Source organism: Chiloscyllium punctatum, chromosome 2 (genome assembly GCF_047496795.1).
Source record: "Chiloscyllium punctatum isolate Juve2018m chromosome 2, sChiPun1.3, whole genome shotgun sequence".
Lineage (NCBI taxonomy): Eukaryota > Metazoa > Chordata > Chondrichthyes > Orectolobiformes > Hemiscylliidae > Chiloscyllium > Chiloscyllium punctatum.
The window spans coordinates 143,662,833-143,683,769 of NC_092740.1; positions in this window are offsets into that span (position 1 = coordinate 143,662,833).

The window sequence follows — 20,937 nt, forward strand, 5'->3', positions numbered from 1 at the left end:
TGGATGGAGGTGAGGGGGAGGTTGGGGGGGTGTACCAGCAAGGTTTGCATCTTTTCCAGTTGCAGGGGAAGGTACCTGGGGGTTCGGAGGGATTGGAGGGGAGAGTGGTGCGAGCGAAGGATTGGCAAAGGGAATGGTCCTTGCGGTAGGCTGGGAGGGGTGTAGAAAGGAAGATGTTCTTGATGGTGGGGTCTAGTTGGAGTTGGCGGAAGTGTTTAAGGATGATGCGTTGGATGTGGAGACTGGTGGAGTGGTAGGTGAAGACCGGGGGGACTCTTGAGGACAAATCCTGAGGGTGGCCATGAGCACCCAGATGGGCCCCAGCTACGCCTGCCTCTTTGTTGGCTATATCGAACAGTCCCTCTTCAGTACCTACACAGGCACTGTGCCCTAACTCTTCTGCCGTTACATCGATGACTACATCGTCGCAACATCCAGCACCCAGGCCGAACTGGAGCAGTTCATCAACTGCCCACAACTTCTACCCCACCCTCAAATTCACTTGTTCCATCTCAGACACCTCGCTCCCCGTTCTTGACTTATCAATTTCCATTTCGGGTGACAATCTTCAGGCGGATGTTTATTACAAACTCATAGACTCCCATAACTAACTGGACCATACCTCCTCCCACCCAGAACATTTCACCAAGCATTGCAGACCACAGTGGCCGACTTGACCTCCCAGTCACCGCCCATATAATTCCCCTTCCCACTCCCTTTCCGACATGACCATCCTCGGCCGCCTTCATTGCCACAATGAACCAAACTGCAAACTGGAGGCACAACACCTCATCTTCTGCCTGGGCAGCCTACAGCCTGGAGGATCCAACATTGAGTTCTCCAATTTCAAATAATCTTCCTTCCCATTACTGAGTCCCCTCACAGCCCCAATTACTGATTACCCAACTGAGATGGGCAGCACTATTTTGTTCGGATAATTGATTATTCGGTTAATCAATTCAACTCCTCTTCTCTGGGACTTGGAGTTTCCTATTAAGTCTGCTCCCCATTTCAGGAGATTGCAGCACACCGCATGTGAGGCCCTGCCCCCGCCCACCCTCAACCCTGTCCACCCCAACCCCGTCCAACACATACCCCCGCTCACCCCCAACACTGCCCCCGCCTACCTCCAATACTTCCCCTGCTCCCCACCTGCCCCCAACATCACCCCCGCCTACCTCCAATATTTCCCCTGCCCCCAACATCACCCCTACCTGCCCACCCCAATACTGCCCCCCTGCCCCCATCCAACACATACCCCCGCCCACCCGCCCGCCCTCAACACCATCCCCAACACCACCCCCTGCCTGTCTGCCCCAATACCGCCCCCTGCTCACCCCCAACGCCCACCCCTAACACTGCCCCTGCCCGCCCCAACACCACCCACTCCCGCCCCCACCCCCACCACCCGTGCTACCCCCACCTCCTTCCACCCCACCCCCCTCCGGGTCAGCAGAACTGGGCACCAACAAGACAGCTGCTGCTACTGCCTTTTGTAGGGTGAGTCTCCAAAATACACACACACCCACAACTTTTTACTGCAACTTTTTGACAGGTACAGGACAATGTCAGAGAGATTATCTGGGGAAGGGGGGTTTCGGGTACTCACCATTGTAGAACTCCAGGGAAAGTGTGGAAAGAGAGAGCGCGGGTGGAGGTCAGTCATTTGGAGATGGTGCCTGCTCTCCCATCAGTCCAGGACTGTTCTCTGAAGCACTTTTAATCATCGTAAACAAAAGATGCAACCAGTGTTGGACACATGTCTTTGATGTAATATTTCTGTAGGGACCTCGAGATCTCCTTTGGATAATCGAATTTTCAGATAATTGGTATTCAGATAATCGAGGTTCCTCTGTATTCCTCTCATCGACCCTTACTTCCAGCCACCTACTGGATCCATCCCTCCCAATGACCAACCTGTGCATACCCTCTACCTGTCTTCACCTATCCCTACCTCGCTACCCCCCCCCCCTTTTCTGCAGCGCCCCCCCACCACACCCACCCCCGTCCTGAAGAAGAGTTACACCCGAAATGTCGACTTCTCCATCTCCGGATGCTGCCTGGTTTGCTGTGTTCTTCCATCCTCCTGCTTGTCTACCTTGGATTCCAGCATCTGCAGACTTTTTAAATCTCTAACCATGGTCTTATTGAATGGCAGAGCAAACTCATTGGGCTGAATGACCTTCTTCTGCCTTTATGTTCTATGCCTTGTGGTAACAATGGTGAGAATTCTGGCCCAGGAGTCATGTTGGAAATTCATGGCTAAAAGACTTTATAGCATTAAGAACTACTCACAGACAGCTTGCAGGGCAACAAGTGGAAAGATTAATAGAAATAATAGTTAATAGTAAAATGTTTTAATTCAGACCTGGTAAGAGAATTGTAGAAGCAACTGTGAGCTAGAAACTAGTCACGGCTGGAAGGTAGATTCCATCAGGAAATGTAAATTTGCAGGAACAGTGCTGATTAGAGACTCAGCCAGGAATCAAACAAGTTTTGGAGCTTCAATAGTAGTGCAGGAAGAAAGAATTTATTTAGATGTCAAAGTTTATTTGGCAAATTTTTGGAAAAGGATGGGCATTAGCTATTCGACTGTGAAAGGCAAGCCATCATCATTATGCCCATAGAAGTCAGGAAACCCCCGTTTCGACAGTAAAGCTACGGAAAAATATTAATTTAATAGGGATACAGCGTTGCTAGATCAGAGTTCATGAGCTTTTGAGACAAAGAAATTTTAATTGCTATTTTAATTGCTGTATTTAAAAAGAAATAAAAACCTACTTGGGAAACAAAGCAAGGCAGCAATGAGGTATATTTTTAAAAGCTTTGAAATAGAATGAATAATCACATTCGGAAACAATAGCAGAAGAAATAATACTGCCAGGAAGAATCAATAGCGGAGATAGGTTAAATAGAATGTAGGATTGGGCAACTTGAAGAAAAGGGTTCTTAAGATATAGAATCGCTCCAAATTGCACAATAAATTGAATCTGAATAAATATGCACACGTGTATACACAATATGTTCAATTGGGCCGATGATGTTGTAATTCATCAAGTTATGACAGAGACACGGACACTTTTGATAAAGTTCTATGAACATTTGACAAGTTTGAGGGACTGGAGGGAAACCTTGCTGGACTGCAGGGAAAAAAATGGGAAGCAATACGGATTGTTCTGCAGTAAACTGGAATGGATTAAAATGGCCTCCTTCTGTGCTGTAATTTCTCTATAACTCTTCATTAACCCAGCCTTACTTGGCTTTTTCTGTCTCCTCCCTATAAACATCAGGGCCATTGTTGCATCACTCCAGAAACTTGTACAAAATTTAGAAACGATCGTTTTTCCTGCTCGTTGTAATGTCAGATAGTAACAATTGATATATTGGAGTGAAAAATCAAACTTCGTTACCCTCAGTCAGCCTGTGTTAATCCTTTTGGAAATAAAATATATTGCTTTGTCCCTGTCAGCCTTGTCGACTGATAAAAATTACTGCTCCCCTTCTAAACCTCTCCTTGTCCCACATCACCAAATCCTGTTTACAGCCAAAGTGACTGTGACCTTAACAGGCTTCCCGTGTTCTCATCACATGATCCAAACTGAGTGGAAACTTTCCAAAACATTCCATGACGAGCTGATCATCCCCCAGCCAGCAACCTGAATGAACTCTGTGACTAATAATAACCAGTTCCACAGCAGTTTTACATCAGCAAAGCCAAGGACAAAATAAATTGCACGTACCTTGTCTTACTTTATGCTTTCGTCATATTACAGTTTTTAATATGAAGAGAATGTCGGCTTACTCCATATTATGATTGCCTCAACCGGATTATTGCATCAAGACAGACTTCCTGAATTGCCTGGAAATCTCCAGGAATTAATTGTTAATCTTTTGCGCTCTGCAGCTGGGCAACATGGGGGTGGCATAGTGGCTCAGTGGTTAGCACTGCTGCCTCATAGCATCAGGGCCCAGGTTTGATTCTAACCTTGGGTGACTGACTGTGTGGAGTTTGCACATTCTCCCCGTGTCTGTGCGGGTTTTTCTCCAGGTGCTCTGGTTTCTTTCCTCAGTCCAAAGATGTGCAGTGAATTGGCCATGATAAATTGCCCATAGTGTTAGGTGCATGTCAGAGGGAAATGGGTCTGGGTGGGTTACTCTTCAGAGGGTCGGTGTGGGCTTGTTGGGCCGAAGGGCCTGTTTCCACACTCTAGGGAATCAAATACAACAGGGATTTTTGGGAAAAAATGTACAGAGGAACCTTGATTATTTGAGGGACACGGGTGGGGAGTATTAATCGAATAATCGATTAATTCGATAATCAAATGCTGGATAACATAGTTTAGCCTAGCATTAGGACCTTGCGATCTTGCTGGAAAATCCAATGTTCGGATAACGAATGCCAGGTTCCTCTGTATTCTTTTCATTTCCTGTGAATTGAATTGCATTCAATTTGAAAATATCGATGATGGGGATTAAACTGATCCTTGCAATTGAGTAGCAAGGGAGAATTTCAACTCTTGAATCTTTTTGCAGCAGATCAGAAGCCACAAATTGCATGGAGCGGGTTTAATCCTCACTGTTTCACTCCACCATGCCATTTAATCTCATTTCTTGGGCTTTCCCAAACATTGGAGCATGCAACGTAATTGTGCAGTTCCATGTTTTACATAATTGATTCTGTTGTAACCTAAAATTGAAAGTGCGTGGTGCCATTTAAAAACTCTTCAAATAAAGTATTTTTAAAACACTGGTGATGGAAGGGCAGTAGAAGCAAACTACTCCCTCAGATAGGAGGAGATGGTTTAAATTGTGTCAAGCCCTAAACCATAGGAAAATATTTTCCTCTACTTCCCTGGCCACCCAGTGAGACATTCCCATTAATAGCTGAGCCACATAAACTGGGAAAGGAGCTCTATTCCAATTTTTAGACAATAATGAACTCTGTGAATCCCTTTTCTGTCCCCTTCAGTTTGACTATAATTTAAACAAGCAGTGGAGGTAAAACTAAGTTCAACCAAATCCACAGATCGAGACATCAGAAAATTATTTTTTTTGTCCCACAGTAGGCAAGAGGAGAGGGGTGATGGGCTGAGGGAGCAAGGGGAGTTTCCCATGCTGGAAAGGGAGTCATCTGCAGGGGTTAGCAGGATGGTGTTGGGGCTGAATTGGGGAGGATTAATTGGGTACACTATTGATCACTGGGGAAGGGGCAGTGGATACTTGATGGACGTGAAAATCTTCAAATACTAGTGGTGGGGAGGGTCAAAGGCTTGGTAGAGAGATCAGTGGCCCTAGGTGAAAGGCCATGACCTCTCAGCATGGTGGCTCACAGTGCCAGGGACCCAGGTTCGATTCCAGCCTCAGTCTGCATGGAATTTACACATTCTCCATGTGTCTGCATGGGTTACCTCCGGGTGCACCGGTTTCCCCCCACAATCCAAAGCTGTGCAGGCTAGGTAAATTGGCTGTGCTAAATGCCCATAGTGTTCAGGGATATGTAGGCTAGATGCATTTGTCAAGGGTAAATATCGCGTAAGGGGAATGGGTCTGGGTGGATTATTCTTCTGAGGGTCCATGTGGACTTGTTGGGCCAAAAGGCCTGTTTCCACACTGTAGGGATTCAATGATTCTGTGATTCATCATGGAGTCACTTCAGGAAGATATCTAGATCTGCAGTAAAGACTTTCACCTCCTGGATCTACCAAGCTCAAAACTTGGTGAAGTTACTGGATTGTTTAACACTCAGGGACCCCAGCCGGCCTGAAATATTAAGAATCAGAATAACAATACAGCTTGCCGAGTGTTTCGTGTTTAAAGTTACATCCTAGTTCTGTGGATTGGACTAGTCAACCAGCCACCTTTCATCTCAGTTCACATTGAAGTTGAGGGAGATGGAGGCAGCTGGTCAGGAACCACCAGCACTCAATCGCTGCAGTGTGTACTAACTACAAGATGCACTGCAGAAATTCACCAAAGATCCTTAAACAGCTCCTTCCAAACCCACGACCATTTCCACCTAGAAGGGCAAGGTGAGCAGACATGTGGGAATGCCAACACCTGCAAGTTCCTCTCTAAGCCACTCACTATCCTGACTTGGAAACATATTGTCGCTGAGTCAAAATCCTGGAATTCCCTTCCTAACAGCATTGTGGGTCAACCCACAGCAGGTGGGATGCAGCAGTTCAAGGAGGCAGCTCACCACCACCTTCTTGAGGGCAACTAGGGACAGGCAATATGTGCTGGCCCAGCCAACGACACCCACATCCCACGAATGAATGAAAAGGAATTGATTTTCTTACTTGTAAAACTAGCTGGGATATTTCCAACCAAAGCAAAACTCTGTTCATATATTTTGTTCCAGTTGTTCATTCGATGTCAGAGTCACTGGCTAGGCCCTTCCCTAATTGTGCATTTGGCAGTTAAAAGTCAGCCACATTGCTGTGGATCTGGAGTCACAAATAGGCCGGACTAGGTAAGGATGACAGGTTTGCTTCCTTTAAGAACATTGGTGAATCAGATGGCTTTTTCCAACAATCAACATTCCTACTACACCACCTCCTCCCTGATAGTTTAATCGAGGGTTCCATTTTGTAAGTGAGAACTCTATTTTGCTCTAAGCCTCCAAATTAAAAGTTCAAGGAACTTTGGAACAATTCAAGCAAAGTATTGGGAATGCTTAGGATTGGAAACAAAATAAGAAAATACTTGAAAACTTCAGTGAATTTGGCACAAAGAAGTTCTGATGAAGAATTATACTGCTCTCGAAAAATTGGGCAGAATCTTCCTACGTCCTGAATAATATAAGCTATGACACAAAATTTGAGAAAATTGGATGAGATATGGAGAGAGGCCTTTCTCAACATCAAGACTAAGATGTCATGCTTTCCAACTAAGACTAAAATGTGAAGACTGGATTCTCACTAGTGGGTGGTGAGAGAACTTGTAACAGAGATTATTGTTCATTGTTCCTTAAACTCAAGTCATTAATATGCATCTGCTTTTTCTCCCACCCAACGGTAAGAAGCTAGACTTGATTTGATTTTTTTGTAGACAGGTGTACCTAAGTACAGTGAAAAGCTTTGTTTTGCGAGCAATATAGGGAGATCATAGCAAGCAAGGATATATGGATCAAAGGGTGCTTAGACAGAGTGAGGCATACAAGTTACACTGCACAGTAGGTGCACTATGCAAGATCAACATTATTTGAAGTTAGACAGTCCATTCATCCGTTGAGTAACAGCAGGGAAGAAGCTGTTCTTGAGCCTACTGGTGAATGTGTTCAAGCTTCTGTATCTTCTGCCTGGTAGAAGAGGCTGTAGGTGAACATTTCCCAGGTGGGAGATGCTGAGAATTCCTGACAAGAAAGACCAAGTGGGGACCTGGATGCTCTGTTTTGCCCTTTGCTTCTCTGCAACTCTGCCTTTGACACTTGGCCACCAGCATCTTAGGACACACTCCATTGACAGCCATAGCGCACTGCCTATCTCCGTACCTTTGGCATCCAACACATAACAGCCTCACTCACCATTTCATTATGGTACATCTCTGATCCACTTACAGTACGCCTCTGCACTTCAATGCTGCGCTTTGGAGTGCACTGCGACCTCTCCTTGCAATACTGCTGGGAGGGCACTGTGTGTGCTTGTACAAGCACCAGCCCATAGACTGAACCAGGCTTTATCATGGAACTGCTGAGCACACACTCACTTTGCACCTACCCACATTCTCTTGCCTTGCCTTGCCTTTTTATGTTTTGTCCTCTCAGTGCCTCTTTAAAGGACTACAATGCATCTTTTGTAACTTGCTGTTTAGCACAGCCACAAAAGGGAGGTGCTGGTGATAGTATTGTCACTGGACTGTTGCTCTAAATACCCAGGTAATGATCTGAGGATCCAGGTTCGAAACCAACCACAGCACACAGTATAATTTGAATTCAGTAAAAATATTAAATTGAAATTCAAATGATGACCATGAAACAATTATCCCAAACATTTTCAGTTTACTGATGTAATTCCCATTCTTAGGCCACATTAGGAATCAAGAAATCATAGATGGCATTGGTCTGGCCTACAAAGGGGACTCTAGACCCATAGTAATGTAGTTGACTAAACTGTTATGATAGGGCTTGGGGCTGTAAGAATGAGAGTGGGAGTCGTAATTCAAGATGTTGGGCGGGGATATGAGGGTCTATCTACAACGAATGGAGAGCAACAGCTCTAGAAGGCAGTTCGTCACCACCTTCACAAGAGCAAGGAAGAATGGGCAAGAAATGCCAGCAATGCCAACTTCCCATGATTGAATTAAAAAGGTCAGGCATTTTGTGAGCAGTCATCAGTCAAGAGGTGGACAAATTGCTACATAGCATGAGGCAGCAGCCTACTTAAGGAATTCACTGCGTTTGTATCAATCAAATGGCCATGTCTCAACATCAAAGGGGAGCAGTCCTCAGTCAGGTCAAGGAGAGCCTGCCTCAGTCAAACAGGGGGGTTGTTGTACAGTCAGTCAAGGTAAAACAGTGTTTTACTTGGGCATCTTTCAGTCTAATCGACTGACTTCACTATGACATTGTAATCTGCTTTCAATTTCCGAGACCAACAGCAGTCTAGGAATGAGCCTGACCTCCCAGTTTTAAGAAACCACCTTGTTCTGACACTGACATTTCTGTCCAATGAAGCACACTGCCGGCTCGAGGAACAACACCTCATTTTCCACTTAGGCACTTTCCAAACTTGAGGTCTCAACATAAAATCCAGAAACTGACCACTTTATTTCTGTTCTCCATTTATTTTCACAGTCTCTCCCCTCCCTTCCCCCACAACTTTGTTGGGTTTGTGTCTTAGTTACACTCCTCCATTGCAAGGACTAATTTTCTTCTTTTCACACCTTAATTTAGTCCCTTGTCACATCTCTTTTCCTCTTCCTCCACTGTTCACAATCCTTTTACCTTTTGCATTGGGTGTCTATACCATCTGCCTACTCGCTTCTCATCTACCTCTGTCAAAAGGATAAAAAAAACCTAATTTCCATCATCTTTCAGTTCTGAAGAAGAGTCAAAACATTAACAGTTTTTTTACATGGTGTCAGCATAGAGTCTTGGTCAAAGAAGAGGGCACAGAGGCAGAGATGTCAAAAGAAGAATCCAGAATCATGCCAAGCTCAAAATCTATTGAGATGGCGAGGTGTTCCCATATGTAGGTAGGAAGTGCAGAGAGCAGAAAGGATTAGCAGTTGAAGAGAATGAGGTAGGCGTTGAGCCCTTTGAGTGGACATGATGTTTATAAAGCTGAGAGTTCTAATCAAGCCCTCTTGGTGATGTGCACATTTACTTAACCTTGACATCAAGCCCTACCTTAACTCTAATCCTAACCCTAACTGTAGTCCTAACCCTCACCCTAACCCTATCACAGGTGTTGAGCCCTTTGAATGGACATGATGCTTACAAACCTGAGAGCTTTAGTCCAGCCCACTTGGTGAGGTGCACATTTACTTAACCCTCACACTAAGCCTAACCTTAACCCTAACACCAACCTTAATCTTAACCCTAACCCTAACCTTATCCCTAATTCTAACCCAAACCTTAACCCTAACCTTATACCTAACCCTAACCCTAACCTTAACCCTAACCCTAATCCTAATGCAGAGTTGGAGTGAGTAATGACTCTGTTACTGTGAGGTGGCAGAGATTATGTAAATTACCCTTGTAGTAAATAGTGAGCAAGATAGTCAGTGAAACAAGCAGACACGGGGCAAATGCAATTTAATGTGTACAAGTGTTTGCTGCAATAACGTACAGATGATGGAATGTAATTTCAATGATGCTTTGAAATAGGGTTGCAGAGAGACACGTCTCCATTTTCAATAATCTTCAAAAGTAACAGGGGAAGTTGTAGAAGCAATTAAGAACGTATATGAGATTTTATTAATTTCAGAAAAGGCTATAAAAAAGGGGATGTCATGCTAAACCTTTGCAGATCTCTGCTGTGAATTGTATATAAATCGAGGAGCCTCACTTTGGAAATGGACGCAATTGTGCACTAACCTTTTATGTGGCACTTTATTGAATGCCTTCTGGAAATCCAAGTTTTATCTGTTCCCCTTTATCACCAATTTGTCATATTCTAATAAAAAATTCTAGTGAATTTGTACAACATGGTTTTCCTTTCACAAAAGCATGCTGATTCAGTTCAATTGTGTATGCTTTTTATGTGCCCTGCCATTTCTTCCTTAATAATGGACACTGGCATTTTCCCAACAATATATGTTACCCTAACTGGCATTTAGTTTCCTGCTTTCTGTCCCTCTCCCTTCTTGAACAGGGGGTTCATATTAGCAGTTTTCCAATCAGCTGGAATCCTCCCAAAATCCAGTGAATTTTGGAATATTTTGACCAATGCCGCCATTATTTCTGCAGTCGAGCGTGTGATGCTGGAAAGGCACAGCAGGTCAGGCAGCATTGATTCCTGATGAAGGGTTTATGCCCAAAACATTGATTCTTCTGCTCCTCACATGCTGCCTGACCTGCTGTGCTTTTCCAGCATCACACTCTCGCCTCTGATCTCCAGCATCTGCAGTCCTCACTTTCTTCCATTACTTCTGCAGCCACATTCTTTATAGAGCATCAGCTCTCAATCCCATTGGTTTGTCAAATACTTTGTCTCGCATGAAAGAGATGATAAAAAAGATCCTTCCTCCCATTAACTCCTTCCTTATCTGTTATCTTTGAGATGTTTACAGTGTACGTCACTGTGAAGGATGTTCTAATTATCTGCCATTTCCATGTTATCAGTTCCCAAGTCTCATTCTCCAAGGGTCCCATGCTTACGTAAGCTAATCTCTTTAGAAGCTGCTGCTGTTTGATTTTAGATTTCTTACCAATTTACTTCCATAATCAATTTTCTCCTTTAGTCATCTGCTCCCAATACTCTGGCCTACCACCTGTTTTCACATTTAGTAAGCCTCAGTGTTTGTTTGGATACTGTCCTTGACTGTCTTTGTGAAGCACAGATGCCTCAACCTTCTCACTGAGTCTTTCTACCTGACAGGAATATAATTTTGTTGGAAGTTATGAACTATCTGCTCAATCGTCTGCCATTGTCCATCCACTGACTTTCCGCTCAGTGTGTTTTCCCAGCCTGCTTTGGACAACTCTTTCTTCAGACCCTCTGTAATTGCTCTTGTTTAAGTTGAGGATGCTGATTTGAAACCCAAGTTGCTCTTCCTCAAACTGAATGTGAAATTCTACCACATTGTGATTGTTACCCCATACAGGATCCTTAACTATGAGATCTCTTATAGATCCTACCTCAGTGCACATTACTAGATCCAAAGTAGCCTGTTCCTGGGCAGATTCTGCAATGTACTGCTCGAAGAAACAATTCATGATACACTGTGTAAATTTGTCTTCCTTGTCCATCTGATGTGTCCAGGCAATATGCAGATTAAGATCATCTATGAAAATTGTAGTGCCCTTCTTATACACATCTATTAGTTCCTGATTTATACATTGTCCTACAGGGAGGCAACTAGTGAAATTTTTCCTTTGCCATTCCTTAATTCCACCTAAACTGATTCCACATTATGAATTTATTTTCTTTTATTCACTTGTGTGACATGGGCATCGCTGGCTGGGACAGCATTTATTGCCCATCCCTAGTAACCCTTGAGAAGGTGGTGGTGAGCTGCCTTCTTGAACCGCTGCAGTCCACCTATCGTAGACCTACATGTCCTTAGGGAGAGCTGCACCCATTCAGGAAGGTGAGCAGTATTCCATCACACTCCTGGCTTGAGCCTTCAAAATGATGGACAGGCTTTCAGGAGTCAGGAGGTGAGTTACTCACTGCAATATTCCTATCCTCTGACCTACTGTTGTAGCCAATGTGTTTATGTGGTGAGTCCAGTTGAGATTCTGGCAAATGGTAACCCCCAGGCAGTGGATAGTGGGGGATTCAGATATGATAACATCATTGAATGGCAAGGGACAGTGGTTAGATTGTCTCTATTGAAGAAAGTCATTGCCTGGTATTTGTCTGGCATGAGTGTTACTCGCCACTTGTCAGCCCAAGCCTGGATATTATCCAGATCTTGCTGCATTTGAATATGGACTGCTTGAGTATCTAAAAGTGTGGTGCTGGAAAAGCACAGGCGGTCAGGCAACATCCAAGGAGCAGGCGATTCAACGTTTTGAGCATGAGCCCTTCAACAGGAATGAAGGGATGGCCCAAGGGGACTGAGAAATAAATGGGGGAGGATGCTGAGGGGAAGGTAGCTGGGAATGTGATAGGTAGATGAAGGTGAGAGTTGGGGGATGGTGATAGGTCGGAGAGGAGGGTGAAGCGGATAGCTGGGCTCATGCTCAAAACATCGACTCTCCTGCCCCTCGGATGCTGCCTGACCCACTGTGCTTTTCCAGCACCACACTCTTCGACTCTGATCTCGAGCATTTGCAGTCCCCACTTCCTCCTGCATCAGCGTCTGAGGAGTCATGAATGTTGCTGAACATTGTGCAATCATCAGCGAACATCCCCACTTCTGACCTTATGATGGAGGGAAGGTCATTGATGAAGCAGCTGAAGATGGTTAGGCCCAACACTACCCTGAAGAGCTCCTGCAGAGGTGTCATGGGGCTGGCATCTAACAGGTAAAACCATCTTCCTATGTGTCGGTATGACTCTAACCACAGACAGTTTGCCCCCCTAATACCCGTTGATTTCAGTTTTGCTAGGCTCCTTAATGCTGCACTTGGTCGAAAGCAGTCTTAATATCAAGGGCTGTCACTCACTTCACCTTTGGATTTAAGCTCTTTTATCTAGCTATTGCATTTAAAGGGTCCCTGGACTTGAAATCTTAACACTGTTTTCTCCCCACAGATTCAGCCAGACCTGCTGAGTTTCTCCAGCAATTTCAGTTTTTCTTTGTGGCACGCCACTAGTCAGATCTTGCCAATTTGAGTACATACCCCTTATCCTATTTTCTGTTGCCTTCCAATCAACCAATTTTTAATTAAATTTTCACTGGACGAAGATTGATAAAACATATTTCATTTCATCAGGTACACATCAGGTAGATATGACTTCTCCAGTGATCTAGTGTTACCCCCCTGCAATCAATGCTGCCCGAGTGAAACTTGGCAGTGTGCCAGCAGAAAACAATAGTATTGCTCAGTTCCAGTCACGGCAACCTGCTTTGTGTTCAATGTGGATTGCTTTGGTGTTAAACATATCAATGAAGTTGATAAGGACTGACAATGGCTATTTATGGAGGCGCCTGCTGTGTTGGAAACATTCCCAATGACATATTCTGCATTCTCACGGCAAATGTGTAATGTCACTGTGACAGTGGTTGCTCACTGCCTGTTCAATCTGCTAATTGGTGGCTTGTGATTTCAATGAACGCATTGAAAACAATCTCTCCCAAAGGAAATAAAAACTTACGTCATTGTGAAACCTCTGAACCATTTCTTGTAGCGAGGCATCTCCCACGTAAACTGGATTTATCTTCGGTCTACAGTTCCTAACAAATACTTCACTGCGGAATTGCCACAGTAGGAAATGGGTAAAGTGGAAATCTAACCAATTCTGTAATAAAGCAACTTTGTGGATCATTTAACCATAAAGAGTTTGTCAATTTCTCATGGAGGTCTGGGTTGTGAATAACATTTGTACTTTTTGTCTCTGAGATAAGGCATTTTTGAGTTAGTTTTAGAGATGGATGAAAGACTTTTAACTGTAGAGAATGTTAAGTAGAAATATTGCTTTATACTGGTGGTGAAGAACACACGCAATGAAGATTCAAACTTATACAATGCAATTTTAATTCTTCACACTAGGATCAACAATGAGAAGTGACAGCTCTGACAGTAGTGGAGGTTGGATTCTTGGGGTAGAAGTTTTGGGCCTTGCCAAAAATACTGGTCTGGGCCTTTCGGAAGCTGGTTCAGCAAACAGCAGGTATGGTTCCTGAAGAAACCTGTTAAACGATGGAGTTATCCTTCAGTTTCCCAACAGGAGGGAGGGCAGTTCAGCAGTCTGAAGGCAGGCATCCCATGGGCGGCTCAGGTGACACTGTCGGGGTGTGGGAATTTTTTATTTCTCTGTTTTCTAATTTATTCCTATGGTCTGTAATATTGGACGTGTTATTTAGAGTCATAGAACTGTACAGTACAGTACAACATATCAATGCCAACCAGATTTCCAAAATTAATCTAGTCCCATTTGCCATCACTTGGCCCATTTCCCTCTAAACACTTCCTATTCACGTACCCATCCAGATGCCTTTTAAATGCTGTAATTGTACCAGTCTCCACCACTTCCTTTGGCAGCTCACTCCATACAAGCACCACCCTCTGCAATGAAAATGTTGCCTCTTAAGACCCTTTTAAATCTTTCCCCTCTCACCCTAAACCTATGCCCTCTAGTTTTGGACTCTGAGGAAAAGACCTTGTCTATTTTCCCTATCCATGCCCCTCATGATTTTATAAAACTCTATAAGGTCACCCATCTGCCTCTGGCACTCCAGGGAAAATGGCCCCATCCTATTCAGCCTCTCCCTAGAGTTCAAACCCTCCTGGCAACATGCTTGTAAATTTATTCTGGACGCTTTCAGGTTTCACAACATCGTATAGCAGACAGACCAGAATTGCACACAATATTCCAAAAGTGGCCTAACCAAAGTCCTGTACAGCCACAACATGATCTCCCAACTCCTACAGTCAATCTTCTGACCAATAAAGGAAAGCTTACCAAACCCCTTCTTCATTATCCTGTCTACCTGGGATTCCACTTTGAAGGAACTATGAACCTGCACTCCAAGGTCTCTTTGTTCAGCAATACTCCCCAGGACCTTACACTAAATATATAAGCCCTGCCCTAATTTGCCTTTCCAAAATGCAACACCTCGCATTTATCTAAATTAAACTCCATCTACCACCCCTCAGCCCATTGGCCCATCTGATCAAGGTCTTGTTGTATCCTGAAGTAACCTTCCTCATTATCCACTACAATGCACCTGGAATTTTGTTATCATTTCTTCCTTTTTCTTTTTTTTCCCCTAAGAATGTGTAGTGAAGAACCTGTACCTAGGTACCATGTCCTTAAAATGGCACCATAAGTAGTGACTTGTGAACGTTTCACTGTATTTAAGTACATGTGACAATAAAACTAATTCAAATCAATTCAATTCAATTCAATTGTTACTTACTCAATAGGATATGGCCTTCCCTTAATAAAACCAGGCAGACTATCCCAAAGATTGAGCGGAAGTGGGTACTGCGGATGTTGGAGATTAGAGTCAAAATTAGAGTGGTGCTGGAAAAGCACAGCAGGTCAGGCAGCATCCAAGGAGTAGGAAAATCAGCATTTTGGGCAAAAGCCCTTCATCATAGCCTCATTCCTGATGAAGAGCTTTTGCCTGAAATGTTGATTTTCTTGCTCCTTGGATGCTGCCTGAAATGCTGTGCTTTTCCAGCACCACCCTAATCTATCCAAAAGATTGACTGTTTCCTCTTAGGGTGTGTTCAGGGTCCAGAAATTAGCATAGTTCCTGCTTTGTGACACCAAGTGAAAATTTGGCTGAAAAGAAAGCAATTGGATATTGTAATGGAGTGTAGAAAAAGTCTTCTTTGGATGGATAAGATAAAACATTATCGTTTTTGTCATCTAGAAGGACCTCATAATCTTCTTCGTTCTCCACAGCTAATTAATGGCATAATTATAATATTCAGCAATGGTATGAGATGGACAAACTAAAAACCTCATGAGGAAGAAAATTAGGAAGGGTTTCGAAAGGCTTCTTTTAAAACAATAATCGTAAATTCCAATATTTGGATTGCCTGAGGCTTCTTCCAAAGCCATGACATCTACCACCTAGAAGGACAAGGACAGGCCTGCATGGAAACATGCAAGTTCCTCTTCAAGTCATAAACCATCCTTGGAATTGTATCACGGTTCCTTTCCAAATGCTGGGTCAAAATCCAGGAAGTCCCCTCCTAACTGTACTGTGGATGTACCTACTCCCCAAAGACTGCAGTGGTTCAAGAAACAGCTCAGCAGCCTCTTCTCAATGATAATCAGAGATGGCTAATAAATGCGAGCCCCACCTGGGGGAGGCAATGACTTAGTGGTATTATTGCTGGACTGTTAATCAAGTGACCCAGGAAATGTTATGAGAACAAGGTTCAAATCCCACCACAACAGATGGTGGAGTTTGAATTCAATAAAAATCTCAAATTAAGACTCTAATGATGACCATTGTTGATTGTTGTGAAAAATCCATCTGGTTAACTAGTATCCTTTAGTGAAGGAAACTGCTATCCTTACTTAATCTGGCCTACACATGACTCCAGACCCACAGCAATGCAGTTGACTCTTAACTGCCCAGTGTTGTCCACACACAGTGGAGTAATATCTAGGAAGAGGAAAAGAATATCCAGGGAAAAAAAAATCTCAGGGCCAATGAGAAGGAAAAAAATTCACTCGTAAGTTCCATACTGCTCCTTAGATATTCAAAACCAGTCGAGGAGATCAGTCATGGTTGCAAATACTGAAGTATTCTCTGGCCTACAATACAGAGTTACACATTACTTAAATTCAGTATCAGTTTACTTTGAAATAAAAGGACTGTTGAAGATTTTCATATAAATAAAAAGGCTGGTCTCTACAAAGGAAAGAAATATCTTCACGTTGAGAAATTGAGCATACATGCACAGGCTGAATACAAGGACACTTCTCTTTTGTTCAGAAGTTGTAGACATCGCTGGCCGGGCCAGTAGTTATTGCCTATCCCTAATTCCCTTTGAAAATAAAATGGGGAAGTGTCTTCTTAAACCTCTGCGATTCATATCTCATAGGTGGGCACAGCTCTGTTCGGGAGGGAATGCCAAGATTTTAATTCAGTGATTGTGAAGGAACAATAGTCTGTTCCAAGGTCAGGATGGTGGGTTGCTAGGAGACTGGTGATGCCTTGCACTAACTACACTTGTTTTTCCAGGTGCTGGAGATTGCAAGTGTGGAAGATGCTGCCAAAGGAACCATGGCAAGTTGCTACAGTACGTCTTTTACACACTTTGTTGCTATAGCGTACTTACATTGGAGAGAGTGAGATTTCAAAATTGTGATGTTCTACTTTTTCCTAATGGTGTAAAGTTTCTTGAGCTTTGTTAGAGCTGCACCGATGCAGACAAGTGGAGAATATTCCATGGCACTCCTCACTCGTTCTTTGCAGATGGTCGATGGGCTGTTGGAAAAAAATAAGATGAATTCCTTGACTCAGTATTCCCAGCTGTCCACCTGGTTTTGTAGACACGTAGTGGGTCCAATTAATTTTCTAGTTCCGTAGTGCCCCCAAAGGTGATGGAATTTACTAATGATAATAGAGGGAGGGGTTTACTTCAGGTTTACAGTGTGTTTTGACTGCAGAGAATGAAAAGACCTCTCCTGAGCTGGGTAAGAACTGAATTTCTCTCTCTCTTGCTGTGTGAGTTGTTCCCAGCTTCAAGCTCTTCGGTTACCTGAGAACCAATCACACAACGTTGGCAGACAAGAAGGTCTCCAACAGGGCAGCACGGTGGCTTAGTGGTTAGCACTGTTGCCTCACAGCGCCAGGGACCCAGCTTCGATTCCATACACGGGTGACTGTCAGTGTAGCATTTGCATATTCTCCCCATATCTATGTTGGTTTTTTTCAAGTGCTCTGGTTTCCTCTCACATTCCAAAGATGTGCAAGTTAGGTGGATTGGGCAAGGCAATTCAGTGGGTCTGGGTGGGCTGCTTTTTGGAAGGTTGGTGTGGACTTGATAGACTGAATGACCTGCTTCCTCACTGTAGTGATGCTATGACCTATGATCATTGTTAACTGGTCATTAGTCCTTAGACCAATCAACGTCTTGTGGCCAGCAAAAGCTACATTTGTACACCCTTTGGGTCCCAATTGTCTGCAACTCAAACTTCAGTTAATGCTTGTTCAAACAGTTACTCACAAAATGCCTGGAATTGGTGTTAGGCTACTTGCTTTTCATAACTACAGCCACCTTCCAAACATTGGTTTTAAGAGAATTTTTTCTCATTTCAGTCCACAGATTTTATTTTAAAATACGCAAAATAAAAAGATACGGTCTTTATGGGTTGCTGCCTTTGCCAAATCCCTCATGGCTCATATCCAGGTCTCCTGGGTGGACAGGGTGTCACATGCCAACAGAAACCCAAATGGACATTGGCCTCGATAATCCTTACCAAATATGCTTCCAGTAAAGCTCAGCACAAAGCAGAAAAACTATAGAGTCATTTAATTTCAGTGAAATATATTGTGATGTGATTTCCTTTATTATTAACATCTTCTGTAAACATTCCACAGTTCTGTTTCTTCGTGCGTTTATTACACATTTCTGGCTTACTGGATCAGGAAGTTAGGGTTTTATTAAGTGGGGAAGAAAGAGTTTCCAACTGCACTTGTTTCCCAGGACAATGAGAATTGGGCACACTTGGGGCAATTTTCTAGGTTTTCTTTTTATTCCGAGACTGGAGCCATGCTCTGCAGGAGCCAAGGTCAGAAACAAGTCTATGATGCTGAAGTTAAAAATCACACAACACCAGGTTATATTCCAACAGGTTTAATTGGAAGCACTAGCTTTTTCAGCGCTGTTCCTTCATCAGGTGGTTGTGGAGGACACAATTGTAAGACACATAATTTATTTATTGCTATAAATTCTGTCTTACAATTGTGTATTCCACAATCACCTGATGAAGAGCAGTGCTCCGAAAGCTAGTGCTTCCAATTAAACCTGTTGGAATGTAACCTGGTGTTGTGTAATCTTTAACTTTGAACACCCTAGTCCAAGACTGGCATCTCCAAATTATGGTGCTGAAGAGCTCATTCTATTATCTACTCTCCCACATAGCTAGGTTCCCCACCAGCAATTAAACATTATAAGAAAAGTGTTGTTCAGAAGGCTGCTAATGTTATACTACTTTTTGATTTTCATTTTATGTTGTAATCATTAGGACTGTTAGCTTTTACTCATAATAGAAATACAGAATAACTCAAGTTAGACCCACTGATTGCTGAACCTTTGAACTAAGACCAAATTTCAAGCAATAATCAGGTTAAGTCGCTTCAATAAGTCTAATTAAAAGCCATGTCATTGTGAACTGATAGTTAATCACAACACTTTCAGGGAAAAAAAAGTTACATTTGCAAAAAAGAAATGTCTGAAAATATTTCATTTTTAGAAGCAGGAGATTGATCTGGAAAAATACTGAATCAAAGACACTCTTCTGAGGAAACATTTCACGAGTCGGAATAGCAACCACATTGTTAAAATTATTCATGGAACAAAGAAGAGGAATTGTATCTATTTACAGACCAGAAACCTATTAAAACCAGCTCTATTGATGAAGACATTAATTAAATTCTCCTAAAGTTGTTGTGATCCTACTGATGGTATAACTGGACAAGTCAGAGCCCAAAGTTAAACCTGGTTTAGCAGTCTATAATTTAACTTTTACAGTTTGCTACCATCGTGATTAGTCATTAAGGATATATACTTGAAGCTACAACTATTCTTTAACAAAGAACACATGTTTATTGCACAAAATATGAAAAGGATACCAAATATATATGACCTAAATATAAGTAAAAGGATATTTACGTAAACAGTAAAACAATGTTTCAATCTATTTCCCAGCAATATCCCTTAATGATACTTAATCCCAGTCTTATCTCAGGTCTTTAATTTTAAATTAGCTGACTCATTCCTGTTCTTGTTTGACTGCTGAAAAGTTTTTTTTAAAAGCAGATTTAGTGGCATTAACTTTTTTAAAAATTTGGATGGCTTAAATCTCTTCGGTTCTGAAACTTCTGTACAAACTCTCACTGCTTGGAGGCATCTGGTGCTGACCCTTATGTTAGGGTGGTTATTCTTCTGCACTGCAATTTTAATTCTTCTGCTCTTAAATCAAAACTAAAGTAGTGGCCTCTTGTTTGTTTCTCTGTGTCTGTTGTAAACTTAACAATATAAATATTTCTTTTACGAACACTACTAGTGTTTTGCTCGGCACTGAACTGGATCATGTGCCCTTTCCAAAATTATTTCTTTAGTTCACTAAATTCAAATGACTTTCTGACCTCTTAAGAACAAATTACCTTCACAAAACTGAAAACACACATCTGCCTCTATTTTAAAGTACAAATTCCAGAATAATAACAAAATAAATACCATGGGTGGCATGGTGGCTCAGTGGTTAGCACTGCTGCCTCACAGCACCAGGGTTCTAGGTTTGTTTCCAGCCTCGGGCGACTGTCTGTGTGGAGTTTGCATGTTCTCCCTGTGTCTGTGTGGGTTTCCTCTGGGTGCTCCAGTTTCCTCCCACATTCAAAGATATACAAGTCAGGTGAATTGGCCGTGCTAAGTTGCCCATAGTGCTAGGTGCATTCGTCAGAGGGAAATGAGTCTGGGTGGGTTACTCTTCGGAGGGTCGGTGTGGATTGGTTGGGCTGAAGGGCCTGTTTCCACGCTGTAGGGAATCTAATCATAATAAACTCTACTTAACACAATATGAAATCACAAATATGTATTGCAAAATGTTGTGGATTGTCATGTGGAGGAAGTAAGAGAAATAGGTGAAAATTGTAGTGAGCACCAGACCTTACCAAAACTGAAGAATCTGTGTCACGTGGACTATACCAAGATGTGTGGCAGAATTGGGTAACAATTATAGTGAGGCCATTCTCAACATTGGGAAAAACTCATCTCTTATGCTTTTCACAATTGGCATGGCGAGTAGCCCATTGACAGTGATTATTGTTCGTTGAACATCTTGTGAACAGCCTAATTTGGCTCATGAATATTCGGCCTCCTTTCTTACCAAACTTGTGAAACAAGCTCAGCATTGGAAAAACTCAACAAGGAAACCAGTACAAGCAGCTGGATGATTCAACTCCCTGCTT